Source organism: Rhyacophila brunnea, unplaced genomic scaffold (genome assembly GCF_057557595.1).
Source record: "Rhyacophila brunnea isolate RB1 unplaced genomic scaffold, BYU_Rbru_1.0 scaffold_13, whole genome shotgun sequence".
Classification (NCBI taxonomy): domain Eukaryota; kingdom Metazoa; phylum Arthropoda; class Insecta; order Trichoptera; family Rhyacophilidae; genus Rhyacophila; species Rhyacophila brunnea.
In genome coordinates this window covers 9,681,081-9,695,312 of record NW_028232785.1, presented here as the reverse complement: position 1 = coordinate 9,695,312, position 14,232 = coordinate 9,681,081, and the positions used below count along the sequence as shown (strand labels likewise).

The window sequence follows — 14,232 nt, the reverse complement described above, 5'->3', positions numbered from 1 at the left end:
ATTACAGTGTTCTCATTACACCTGTAATATTTCATCATGCACATATTTAGATCACACTAAGCGCCCTAATTACTTATATTATACACTAACAAGGCTTTCTTATTTAGTATTATCTTTAATGACTAATAACTGATATCCATTTTTTTTTTTTTAAATATTTTGTAGATTCATGTTTCATTAATTTCATATCCACGTGACTGCGCGATCACACCCACCTCCGATATTAAGACCACGGCCCCCACATCCTGAAGCGGGCCCCCAACCTATCGCTAAGGTTGAGGGAAGTGTAATGTTCTACAGTAGTGTTTCCCAAAAGATATTCCGCGGAACTCTGTGTATTTTTTAATGTGAAAATGAAAATAAAGGGTATTCGGATACTTTTACCGATTTTTGGTATTTTAAATAAATCAGCTTGAATCATTGTCGGCAGTCAGCATCATATCATGAAGCACTGATCGCGACCCTTTTTTGTGATTGCCAAGTTACATATTGTGATCCTTCGCCATGTTTGATAAATAATCATTTTTATTAGCCTGGAAACACTAAAATTAATTATAAAATAAAATTCTATCCGTGTTATAGCGCCGCAGGCGACTTTTTTTTACTATTAGAGCTTATAAATTTAAGATGTGTTCATCTCACTTAACTGGTAGACCTGCTACGCCGGGCCCCTCCTAAGCCTGGGCCCCCAGCCTAGAGCACTGTCAGCCCCCCCCTTTGTGGGGGCCATGATTTAGAGTCATACAATTAATCTAGCTATACCGTTAAGCATTTGAAATCTTTTCTACATTTTCTTTTACTTCATGGGAATCAACAACCCAGCCGTGTCAGCATATATATCATCGAGATTTCCTTAAAATCTCTTTCCCCATATATTTAGCTAATACTTAACTCGATATAAAATAGCTGACTTAATATTTATAAGATGATTTACTAAATATGCTTTTCAAGGTTTCAATTATTTTTATTGTGAGTAAGTCGATAGAAAGCGGATCACAATTGAATAGGAATGCCACTCTATCATAACTTCCCGGACTGTCAATATCTCAGTTTCTGTATCGCTCCGCACAGCATCTCATAGCATCCGTCCATCGTAGCAAGAACCAAACCTCGATTCTTCATCACACCACATGGTCATCCACCTACCGCGGTCTCGTTTCTTCACAACCAGACCGCCAAAACTTCTATACCAAATGAACACTTCAACTATATACGGTTGGTTTTTCGTTTTCAATTATTAAAAATGACATACTCAGAGGCGCAGTGCGCATGCGCGGCACTTTTGCAAATCATCCACGATGATCGAAAAGTAGAACATGTTTAACTATATTCGATTTCGGATGATCACTTTCGATGATTCGAGGATGAATGTGCATTTACACGGGTCACTGCGCATGATTCCTCCGCGATAATCGTTAAAAGTAAACCGTGTTAGCAGGACTTTATATTATATTATTATTTTCGGTTGTAAATGTATAGGTTTTATGTCTGTCATAAAAAAGTAGAAAACGGGAATTTCCTTTATTACGAAATTATAGTACTTCGCACAAAATAAAATTATGATACGGAATATCAAATTTTTTGTATTTTTTATTGTAGAAAGCAAATCTGAAAAAAAAAACATCCGATATTAAAAAGTACGTACAGTATTTTCGGCATAGGTACTATACCATTTTGATATAGGACATAAACATCATCATCATCAGCCGGGGTTAATCCACTGCTGAATGAAGGCCTCCCCAAGCTTCTTCCAACTCTCTCGGTCCTGTGTCGTTCGCTGCCACGTATTTCCGCCGAACTTTATCAGTTCGTCAATCCAGCGGCTTTTAGGGCGACCCTGTGGTCGTTTCGTGCCTCTTGGGTACCATTGGATGACGGCATTTGTCCAACGGCCGTCCTTTCGGCGAGCAATGTGCCCCGCCCAAACTAGGCCAAATGAGTGTAAAAGAAAGCATTCAACTAGTTTGAAAAAAACATGAATACTTTCCTTTTTTTTTCTTACCTAAATGAATCTTTTTATGTCTTTTCATGATACTCGATAGTATGCATGAGTAATTACATTCATCACATTTAAAAGGTTTTTCGCCAGAGTGGATCATTCTGTGTGTTTTCATGGTTGCGGATTGAATACATGTGTAATTACACTCTTGACATATAAATGGCTTTATACCGGAATGCGTCATTTTGTGGAATTTCATAGAACCAGATTGTGCACAAGAGTATTCACATTCAGAACATTTAAATGGCTTTTCATTAGTATGGGTCATTTTGTGTAATTTCAGGCCTCCACGATGTATGCAAGAAAAATCGCATATATCACACTTAAAAGGCTTTTCAGTAGAATGAATCATTTCGTGTGATTTCATGTCGCTGGATCGGATGCACGAGTAATCGCAAAAAGTACAATTAAATGGTTTTTCCACAGAATGTATCATTTTATGTAATTTCAGAAGAGTAGATTGTATGCACGAGTAATTACACACATCACATTTAAAAGGTTTTTCACCCGAATGAGTCATCTTGTGCAATTTCATATGTGTTGATTGTCTGCATGAGTAGTTGCATTCATTACATTTAAATGGCTTTTCACCTGAATGTGTCATTTTGTGTAGTTTTAAACCGCCAGACCGTTTACATGCTATATCGCATTGATCACATTTAAATGGTTTTTCACCAGTATGGGACATTTTGTGTGATTTCATGCTATATGATCGAGTGCATGAAAAATCGCATTGATCACATTTAAATGGTTTTTCCCCAGAATGAGTCATTTTGTGTAACTTCATGTTAGTAGATTTAATACAAGAGAACGAACATACAGTACATTTAAATGGCTTTTCAGCGGAATGTGTCATTTTATGTATTTTTATATAACTAGACCGTATACATGAGAAATTACATTGGTCACATTTATGTGGTTTTTCACCAGAATGAATCAATTGATGTCTTCTCATGTTATTTGGTTTTAAACATGAAAAATTACATTCCGTACATTTTATCGGATTTATACTATCTCGAGTCTTTTTTAATGTTGCTTTTTCATGAGACGCTTTGTGAAGCTTCAGTAAGTCTGACGATGCGAAAAAATCAAAACAAACACTGCACACATAATTCTCTTCATGAAAACAAGTTTTCTCTACCTCTATAACGGCTATTAATAAATGAGGGATTGTGACATTACAGTGAAATTCATTTTTCTTATCAGAGCAATACATGTCACCTATAACATGATACTTCTTGAGATACTCCTTGAGTTCATTCTTTATGTCTTGCTTATCTATCTGTATGTCATCAGAAGATCTCTGACATCTGACATCTGACATCAAGACATCTGACTTCCTCCACAATGATGAGAGATTCGTAACATTCTCAGCACTTGTAGGGATCATCTAAACATAAAAACACAAATTATATAGAGGTTTCACACAAGCAATACCTTATAATATGGCGGTTATTGGGTGTGGAGGAAATAGGAGTCGTTCTTGCTTGGTTGTTTAGAGGAGAAAGTATATATATCGTTACAAGAATAATTAATAATAGGTACTTCAATAAAGATGACGGCTTCATATCATAATCGCGGGTAATGTACTTATGAGAATGATTATATTAATGAACTGAAAGACTTCGACTCGAGTGGAATGACGGTTGCCTGTGTCGAGTAAAGGACTCGATGAGAGAGTAAGGATTCATAGATTGTCATTCCAATTTATACAAATGCAGTCTATAAATTACAAGAGCGCAATTAACAAATCATAACAGATCCTACTGATCAAGTTATGATTGAGGAAAGACTAACGATCATTATCGCTCCATTGTTTTGTTTTGACAACAAAACATACATATTAAAGTTTGTCACTCATTTAATGCTGAGTGGTAGGATTACTACACTAATGAGTAACATATTTCTGGTTTCTCTAGCAAGGATCACCTACAAATTGTTTTCAACTGATTGCAAATGTTTTGAATTATAATGACCAGCTTAGCTAAAATGTAATACCTACATGTAAATATCGTTCATTGAGACCCTGGTAAATGCGAATCCGTCATATCGCGATCGATTTATAATATATTTTTGTCACGCACTTATTTTGACATGCGCCACGTTCCAGGAATCATCATATTAAGTGTAATCACGTGTAAACGATTAGATTGTTGTACAGTTATTATTGACAATTTTGTATAATACGAGAAAACAGGCCACAAGGATGCAGGAAGTTATCCTTGAAGCAGGAGACCAAGACACGCCAAGTGTTGTAATGCTGTTATGTGCCATTCAAATTACGCAACTATAGTGAGCCTACATTCCAGTAGCTTCGATTGTGGCTGGAAACAATAAGTTCATTGTTTTACATGTTAAATCATGTTTCATTTTTGTTTCTTGCATCATCAATATTATTCCTGCCTAGTGGCTATCCAGTAATATAAAAAACACTCTTCAGTTGGATTTCTAACCAAAAAAACATATTGTAGTAATATTCAAACTTTATATTAGTATACCAGTAAAAGTGTTATGTGATTTAAGTAATAAAGTGGAAAATAAAGGACAACATTAATTTTAATTAATATTATCTTTTAATAACTCCAACCCATAACAATGTCATAAATAATAATGATATAGTCATAATAACACCGATATATCGACATTATTTTTAAATGTCAACCGTCAGTTTACAATCTATTAGAATACCTATTCCATTTCTTTTAAAGATATGGCTTTTTATCATGTTATTGATATTGTCTCTTTAAAATGGCCTCTATAACAAGCTCGAAATGTCGATGAAAGAAAGAAGAAGAAAACGCGGTGATAGACCATAAATAAATGTGGTGTTCGATGTGTGGGTTCACACTTCGGGGGTCGTCGATGTGTCGTAGGTTATGGTGTTGAGGATGATGATGAAGAAGTCGAAGAAGAAGAAGGCACAGGAGCGAGTTTTATTAGCCGTAACGGTTGGTACAATGGTATGTTACAGCAGTTATGTTACAATACTAAACTTAGGTACGGATCCGAGGTCCGCATCTCGGTACAATCAGATACTGGGCGAAGCGATGGTAACAGACTGGAAACATAATATATTCGAGTGACATTTTGATAAATCATTATTCGTAATTTATATAGTCGAAACTAATACCTAAACAATTTATTCTAGTATATAATTATATTGAACGAGTCAGCGGTTTAAATACGAGTAGCTGTGAAATTTATTTATTATTACAGTCATAATATAATATGATACTATGGGAATGGATATTAGACAAATTTTCCATTACGACACCTTATTTAATATCGCCAATCAATCTGCTGACACAGGTAATAAGTTGTTTACCGGTATATGAGTCCCTGGGAATTTATTATTGCGGTCGAATAATTTGATACATTAAAAATATATATTTGATCAATAATATACTGACAGCTACATAAATGATATTGTGTACCTACCTTATTTTCTGGTTTGCATTCCATATAAGAACATCCGGGTTGAGGTTCTTCATAATATGATGGGCGTGTTGTGTCTTCAGCATTCTCCTCCTTGATACCATCAACTCGTTCAAAATGAGTCTCAGATTTTATATTAGTCAGGTCTGTAACAGGGTTCTGAGGAAACAAATTAAACAGTTAAAGTACATGTTAAATGGTATGTTTGCTATGAAGTGGTTAAAAGTTATTATAGGTAATACCTATAACATTTTTTTACCTATCTGATACTTGAATTACCTTAAAATGAATCGGAATGTAACTAATTAGGGGTCAAAGTAACATGATATAAACGATAATGTTACCTATAGTCTTTATAGTGAAGTATCAATAAACTAATGACTTTAGACATGCACACAGAAAAATGGTTTAAGAGGGGGTTCTGCCTTAAATCACTGACTTCTATAGTTACTCCGCCTACTACCCATTCGCTGCGGACCGTTTAATAATTATTTAATTACTTACCAAATTTAAATAACATGCTAATTATGTCTAATTGCCACCTGATGGGCAACGCACCAGTTGAATACCAAAAGAATACTGCACTTTTACAGATGCATTCTCCATACCCAGACACTCCGCACTTTTAGGCCATAAAATAGAAAAGTATAACTACCTAAGATATAATACCCAGTTTACACGTGCATGTATTTACTGCTGACAGTACGTATTATCGCGGTCATAACAAAAAATGCACGAGTATGCACGAATCAAAAAAAGTATAGAAGCTTCTAAATTTAAACGCAATAATTTGACCCTGCAATATCGGCGCCTGTACAGTAGACCGATAATAGCGAACCTGCCAGTAAAAAAAACAAACTACACCGCGCAGGGACTCATTTTGAGGTTAACCGATTTTCACGACCTGTCAAATAACAATGATAGCATCGCGTCTCGCTTACTCTTGAATAATGAGATTGGCAAGACAGTCAGCACTTTTACGTGTAAATAGTTATTACCGCGATATTTTAGAATATACATTATCGGATGCAAGGAAATCCATGCACGTGTACATTCGCTATAAATATACCTACCTAAGTTATTGCGAGCCGTCTCATTCGTAAGTGGTTGTCGAATGCGAGTAGGTAGCTGAACGGAAGTAATTATTAGGAAAGTGTCCGTAATAATGGTATTATAATTGGGTTTAAAAATTAATGAATCTAAAAAATCTTAACACCACTGCTCATGGATGTACTGAAATATGACTATATTCTAAAACATTAGATCGAGAGGTTTAATAGAATACTATGTTACGTAATAATAATTACAAGATAAAAAGAACTTTTTATATAAGTACGTTTTTAAATTTTCTGTTGAATCATATAAACTTGACTTAACAAGCTTAAACGATCTAAAAAAATTGTTCTTGATAGAAATAATACTGAAATGTCATATTGATTTCCATAGTAACGCACGTATATATTAATAATTTAGTTGCTAGGACCCCAGACCCCTAACAACCAATAATGGTGTCGAAATAACTTTTCATACAAAACAGAATTAACTGAAAATGAATTCAATTCTACTTAAAGATGGCTAAAAGTAATAAAAAAAATGCATTGCCATCGTGTTCTGATATATTCTAAAAGTTTCAAATGTCTAACTAGTCGGAAAGTTAGTTAAAAATCGATTGCAAGATTTGTACCGGACAAAGAAGCACCGGACAAATAAGAATACGAGCTAAGAAAAACGTTGTAAAAATACTTTATGCAGCCATCAAATGATTAAAATAAATATAAAGGATAATTAGGCTTCAAAATTATACAAATAGATTATCTACAACGTTTAAGGAATGTTCAGGCTTATGCTTTGAAAATACCATAAAAACTCTATTTTGACCTACGTGGCGCATGTGGGCGCTTAACATTCTGCTATTGGTGATAAATCAATTAATGCAATACTTCAGTCATAATAGTGAACAAAATGTTTACTAAGGTAAATTATCAAGTTCCTCTCAATTCATTCAACGCGAGATCTAACTTAATCGGTCGACCAGTGGTTCTGTTTACTTAAATTACACACCTACATGTATGTCCCATCTCTATAGAATGACGTTTTATTCAGTAAAAAAAACTAACCTCAAATGCGGGAGTGTCATCGTCAGCAATTTCTTGTTTTATAGAAGTAGGTGTATCTGGGCTGCTGGAATGGAATTTAGGCACATCAAACCAATCGTGCCCTTTTGCATCAGATTTGAATTCATCTACTTCGCGTTTCACCTCCATTTCGCGTCTTGAATGCGTGAATGAGTGCGATCGTAAGGTGACGTGTTGAGGAATGTTACCATACAGCATAATTATTAGTCCAGTCAAATTGGACCGAAAAATACGTTATGGTTGCAAAAGGAGGGGTAGAAGATTTTTTTTCTACTTGTGTATATGGTAGAGTGAGAAATAACGAGATTACCAATTCGGCTGACATCGGTACAACTTTTGGCAGGTAAAAAACTGCGAAATTTTGGTTTTTCGCTTATATCTCAAAAACGGTTGGTCGTAGCAAAAATATTGTTATAAGAACTTACTTACTTATATAAAATTAAAGCTTATTAGATTTCCTAAAATGTTTATAAACACGTTTTTTTTCTATCTCTGACTGTTTGTGAGATATTTGCTGTTGAAAACAGTATATTATGTACCTATTCAAGGGCAATATTCCAATACCCCCACCAGTACCGCTGGTTCCACGACACGAATCAGTAGCACTCTTACTTTAGTTTAATCTCCATCGCGCGCGAAGTTATGTTTATTCTTTACATACCGTGTATTGTGTTGGTAGGTACCTATGTGTCTTTAAATTACTTACATGTTATTATAATATTATATTGTGTAGGTACTAAATGTGTATTTTATAATATTATGACGTGATGATCAGTTGGGTGACGAACGTTTACGAGTGGTTAAAGAAAAGGGCGTGAAAACTCTTCACGATTGTAGTATTAAACGTAAAAACAAGGAACGCCTAGGTTTACTTAAAGAGTTGACAGAAGTGACGGTACACGAAAGTTGCTATAAAAAGTACCTAGGTACATAAATGATGAAAATATGATTGCCGCATACCTCCGTCGTGGTGGGGGTGCTGCCCATTGTAGTACGTCATCATTACTTAGTTCAGAAACCTGAAGGAAGACCACAAAGAGGGCAAAAATCTGCAAAAAACGTTGATGAAGTGATGGAGAATATTTTTTCTTATCTGGAAGATAGGTACCTAACTCAGATGAATGTCAGTTTCCGTTAGATGAATTAATTATTGATATAATAGAAGGCTCTTTTCGCCCTGATGTAAGGACAGTAAAGGCCCGCCTTTATAAGAAATATGGTGAAGATGTTTTGATAGCTGAAACTGCCAAAAAACTTTCAATTGTTTGTTTTCGAAAAGTAGCTAGGCTATAAAATACTGAGTGACAACTGTATTGTAAAATAAGTGCAAATGACCAAGAAGAACGGCTTAAGGTTGTAAAAGCAGCTGCAGATATTATATTAGGTGACATACGGTCACAGTGTACGAGAATTCTGGGTATATTCCTACTTCTATCTAATGTTGAAGACGCTATTCCTGATTCACTAAAACTATTAATTAGTGAAAGAGTCATTCTTAAGCACAAACGTAACGCGAGCAACTATAAGAATATAAGTTAAGTTAAACCTAAGGTTATAACTATAAGACCAAGTATAAGAATATAAGAATAGAAACTAAGGCAAGTATAAGAATAAAGTATAAGATTATAAGAATAATTATGAGTATAAGAATATAAATTATGTAATTAGGTACTTACCTCCTTGTCACATGCTGTGATAAGTGCAGCAAGCCCATTTTCTTTCCTGTCACCCATTTGGTTGGAAATAAGCTCATATCTATACAGAAAGTTTGGCTCTAAACACTAATTGATAAACGTCCTAGTGTCTTCTCTAGGCTTCGCAGCATCTTATAGTGCAGGGATGGCGAACCTATGGCACGCGAAATGATTTTGCTTGGCACGCGAATGTTTTATTTTGAAGAGAAAAAAACTACCTAAGTACTTATAATAATTTAAAAAATGTTTTTTTTTTAATTTTTTTTTTACAAATAATAAATTAATGTATAAGTATATAATATTAAATAAATAATGTAGATAAGTATATCGTCACTGTTTTGGCAGAAGACACTAATTCGAAAGAATGACATATTGAGCTAGTTATAAGTACCTACCAAAATGTTCCTTATTTCAAACGTTACCGTCTGGAAACCTTATTAATAAATAAACAGTATTTATTATAAAGTTATCCTTTATATGATTACTTAATAAACTCAAATGATAGACCATTTCAAACATTTTAACAACTTCAAAGTCAAATTACTCAAAACTAGTATTCTCCAGTCTCCAGTGTGTTCTGCCAGAACAGATACGATAATGGCCAAACGGATTTTCTTCGGTTTTTAATATTATTTTTAACCATACTATTTACCAATCGATGCGTGAATGGAAACGACGAAATGCATGCATAAAAATGACAAATCGTATTGTATAAAAAATAGAAGGCAAATAGTTTTCAAAAATATGCATTACATTGAATGTAAAGATATAATTACAAGGTCGGTCCTTAGGCTTGAAGAATTTATTGATCGAACAATGAAAATATAAAAATATTCTATCAACAAACCTAACGAAATGTATCGGCAATCTTTCAAATACAATAGTTACTTGTTATTTTGCCTCATACATAATCGCTGAAAATAGAAAACCGTTCAAGAATGGAGAATGTAATAAGTATGAAAGAAGCATGATAAAAATCGTGCCCACGATCTCTTTGAAATATTAGTAAAACAAGGAAAAAAATGATTTAAAGAATAATAGATATGCCTTCCGCTAAAAATACGATGAATGATAGAACCTCGAGAACGCAACTAATGTAGTTTAAAAACTTTTTTGAAAGATTTCTTGAAAACTATTTTTTTCATTTTTCCCCATGAAAAACTGGTCGGCACGTCGGACAGTCAAAAAATAATAGGTATTTGGGAAATTTCGGCACGCGTAGGTAAAAAGGTTCGCCGAACCTGTTATAGTGAAACTTTACTCCTGGAAATGTCGAGTTTCCTCGATCGGCAAACTGTTCGTTCTAAACGTCCATTAGGTAAATTTTCTATCATTTCAATAAATTCGTATTGATAAGGACAGAGGCGCACCCAAGGGGGGGTGGGCAAGGGGCCCTGGCACCCCCCAAAATATTAAAATAATCAGAATGATTTTACCCATTGAAATTGAAAGCCAATAAACTATACCTTGGGCTTAGACAAATAACACGCCAAAAAATGATTTGTAATTCTCCAGCAGCCTTTTTAGAAAATTTTCTTAGATTATAATTTCTAACACAAAAATTTCGAAACATAAATGTCAGGTTTTTTAGAAACCCAATCCCTAATGGAACTGTCAAAAAATTCTCGGTGTCCACCCGAATTCCGGAGTGGTGTAGGTCATGGCTGGGGAGGGCTGACAGGGCATTAGCCTGGGGGCCCGGGCTGTAGGGGTCCCAGCGTCTCAGGTTGACCAGATAAGTGAGATAAACACACATCATAAATTAGCTTTAATAGTAAAAAAAAAGTCGCCTGTGGCTCTATTATACTTCGTGGCCATGTACATTTTCAATTACTTATATAATTGTGCAATATATTTCTTGATTATTAAAGTAGATGTATTAAAAATCGTCAATAATTCACTGTATGAGTACCCTTAATTTGAACTAAAACACAATTTAAAAAACGTTAATATAGTGTCTCACACTGCCTTTAAACTTAGCGGTAGGTAGGGGGTCCACCAAATATCCTAGCCTGCGGGCCCGTTTCAGGATGTGGGGACCATGGTGTAGGTACACCGAGTGCAATAGACAAAGGACCGATAGACGAGAAATTAGGCTGTGAAAAAGAAATAGAGCCTATGGGACTAATTTACATTCTCCTCCTTGGCCCCCCCAATATTAAATCCTGGGTGCGCCACTGGATAAGGAAGAGTTTACATGAGGGTTTGTTTACACTTTAGTTAAAACCACGGATTTTTGGAAATTAATTATTAAATATATTTTGCTTTTTACTCGAAATATGACATAAATATTATTGTAGTACCTAACTAAAAGTTTGGGTTACATGTTATCATTAAAAGTATGTCTTTGTATTATGGCAAAGTAAAAAGGTGGTGATTTGTGTTAGACGATTTAAAGAGCTACTTCCCGACTGGCTACTAGTCCTGTGCATTTAGTGCTGTGTCTTGACTGTGCCATAATTCATAGAATTCTTTGGATAGTTGTGCATTTCGGTCTAAAATTATTTACTCATTCGCTTACTTCCGGGGCTGGCCGTCAGTGAAACAACATTAACAACCTTCTGCTTAAAACATGGTTCGATTGCGAATTTGAAGGGGGGCATTCACATTATCTATTACTATTTTTACGTGAAGGTTGTTTCAAATTAACCGCGTAACCTTGTCGTACCACTTGATTCGTATTGCTTCACTCACTGCCTGCTTCAGAAGCGATAGAAAATATGAAAAACCGTTTCCCTTTACTATTGCGTAGTAGACTTTTTTGGTACAGTTGCTGATGGGCGCAATGAGTAATAATAAAACTGAATAATATTTTTTTGTAATGGTGAATGACAAGTGACACCTCGGTATGATAATACTTCTAGCAACTGTAATTTTGCAATTATATTTTCTTGTGTGAATGAAATTTTATTAAATAACTTGTAGTTTTCTGCAGTGGATAAAGTGTGCTAACAACATAGTTTTAGTATTTATTCATAGATGCCACTGTTATTACACAAAAACATTAAAAATTTGATCGATTAGAATTTATTGTAAAACAGTGATTACAAAACTAGACCAATAAATACCTAAATTTATCGTTAAAGTAAATACATACTTAAAATATTAATTTAATTAAATTTAAGACACAAATTAAACTATTAAAAAAGGCCGTGGTATTAACTGTAATACTTTAATTACTATTACAAATATATTATTACACTATTTTTAACGCATTTATTATTATTTTTAATGTATATAAAACGTAGAAGACCGCTGATGAGCAGGTATTAAAAAGGCCAATAGTTAAAATTTGTCGCTATTAGTACGTCGCCTTGTAGCATAGAGGATAATGCGTGGACGGGGCGTAAACCCAAGAGATGCATGGTTCGATTCCTTGCCGGGTTGGCATACTTTTTTCAAAAAAGATTTTTACTATTGGTTATAATATACTTTCTCAGAAGTGTTTTTCAAAATTATGTATGTTCAATATATAGAATTGTATATTCTTAAATCTTGTGTATTATTCGTTAAATAAAAGAAATAGTTAATTATAATTACAACTGTATTTTAATTCTATCTATTCTGTCTTCTTCTTTCCATGTTACTAGATGGTATGCATTGGGTACATTTAAATGGCTTTTTACCGGAATGGGTCATTTTATATATTTTCATATAAGTAGATGGTATACAAAAGAAATATTATCAGAGTCGATCAATTTATGTTATTAGGTTTTAAATATAATATTTATTAGACGCACGAATATGAAAGATAGCATTCAACTGGTTTAAAAAATCAACATGCAGACTTTAGAATTTCAATAAAAATGTAAATTAAATTAATTCCATCTTAATGGGAATTATTAAATTTTATTTGTACTTCTTCTTTTTCTCTTCTTTTTCTTTTGCCATATCCGCCCCTTAATTGGAGCATATGGACACCACGCGGCGCCTCCAAGAATCCCTGTCGCTCGCCAGTCTTCTAGCTTCGTTCCAGTTCAAACCAGCATCCCGTAGCTCTGCCGTATACAATCTGTAGATTGTATTTAGCGGCCTTCCAGGACGCCGGAATTCGGTCAGCTTGAAGAACAGGCAAGCCAGGTTGAAGTTCTCTTCTGGCATCCGCAGCATGTGGCCGAGCCAGGTCCAACGTCGCCTCTTTACGTTCAGCGTGATGAGAGGCTGCTTGGTGCGTTCTCTTATCTCCTCGTTTCTCCTAAAGTAATACCACCGCACACCCAGTATTCGTCGCAAACATCTGTTTTCGAAGCTCAGTATATAGTTGCTCTGAGCCTTCGTAAGGTGCTATGATTCGCTACCGTAAAGCAGCACCGTCGGAATGCAAGAGTCGAATAGGCGACATTAATTTGTACGCACGAGACTAAATAATTTACTGTGGCTTTACACCTACATGAATCTTTTTATGTCTTTTCATGACACTCGATAGTATACATGAGTAATTACATTTGTCACATTTAAAAGGTTTTTCACCAGAGTGGGTCATTTTGTGTGTTTTCATGGTTGCGGATTGAATACATGTATAATTACAATCTCGACATATAAATAGCTTTTTACCGGAATGAGTCATTTTGTGTAATTTCATAGAACCAGATTGTGCACATGATCACATTCAGAACATTTAAATGGCTTTTCATTAGTATGGGTCATTTTGTGTGATTTCATGCCACCACGTTGTGTGCAAGAAAAATCGCAATTAACAGACTTAAAAGACTTTTCACTAGAATGAATCATTTCGTGTGATTTCATGTCGCTGGATCGGTTGCAAGAGTAATCGCAAAAACTACAATTAAATGGATTTTCCCCAGAATGTTTCATTTTGTGTAATTTCATATGAGTAGATTGTATGCACGAGTAGTTACACACATCACATTTAAAAGGCTTTTCACCAGAATGAGTCTTCTTGTGTAATTTCATATGGGTTGATTTAATGCATGAGTAGTTGCATTCAGTACATTTAAATGGCTTTTCA

The 14,232-nt window shown here is 34.7% G+C and overlaps 1 protein-coding gene and 1 long non-coding RNA gene across 3 annotated transcripts in view; both read right to left on the bottom strand.

Annotated features, from left to right (window-relative positions):
* LOC147076407 (uncharacterized) overlaps positions 1-14,232 on the bottom strand; it is a 493,316-nt gene that overhangs the window by 203,726 nt on the left and 275,358 nt on the right. The window lies entirely within an intron of this gene.
* LOC147076426 (uncharacterized) lies at positions 162-7,765 on the bottom strand. Its single transcript, XR_015069620.1, has 3 exons — positions 7,552-7,765; positions 5,438-5,593; positions 162-3,389 (listed from the first exon to the last, which is right to left on the bottom strand). It is a non-coding gene; the product is annotated as an uncharacterized LOC147076426 (long non-coding RNA).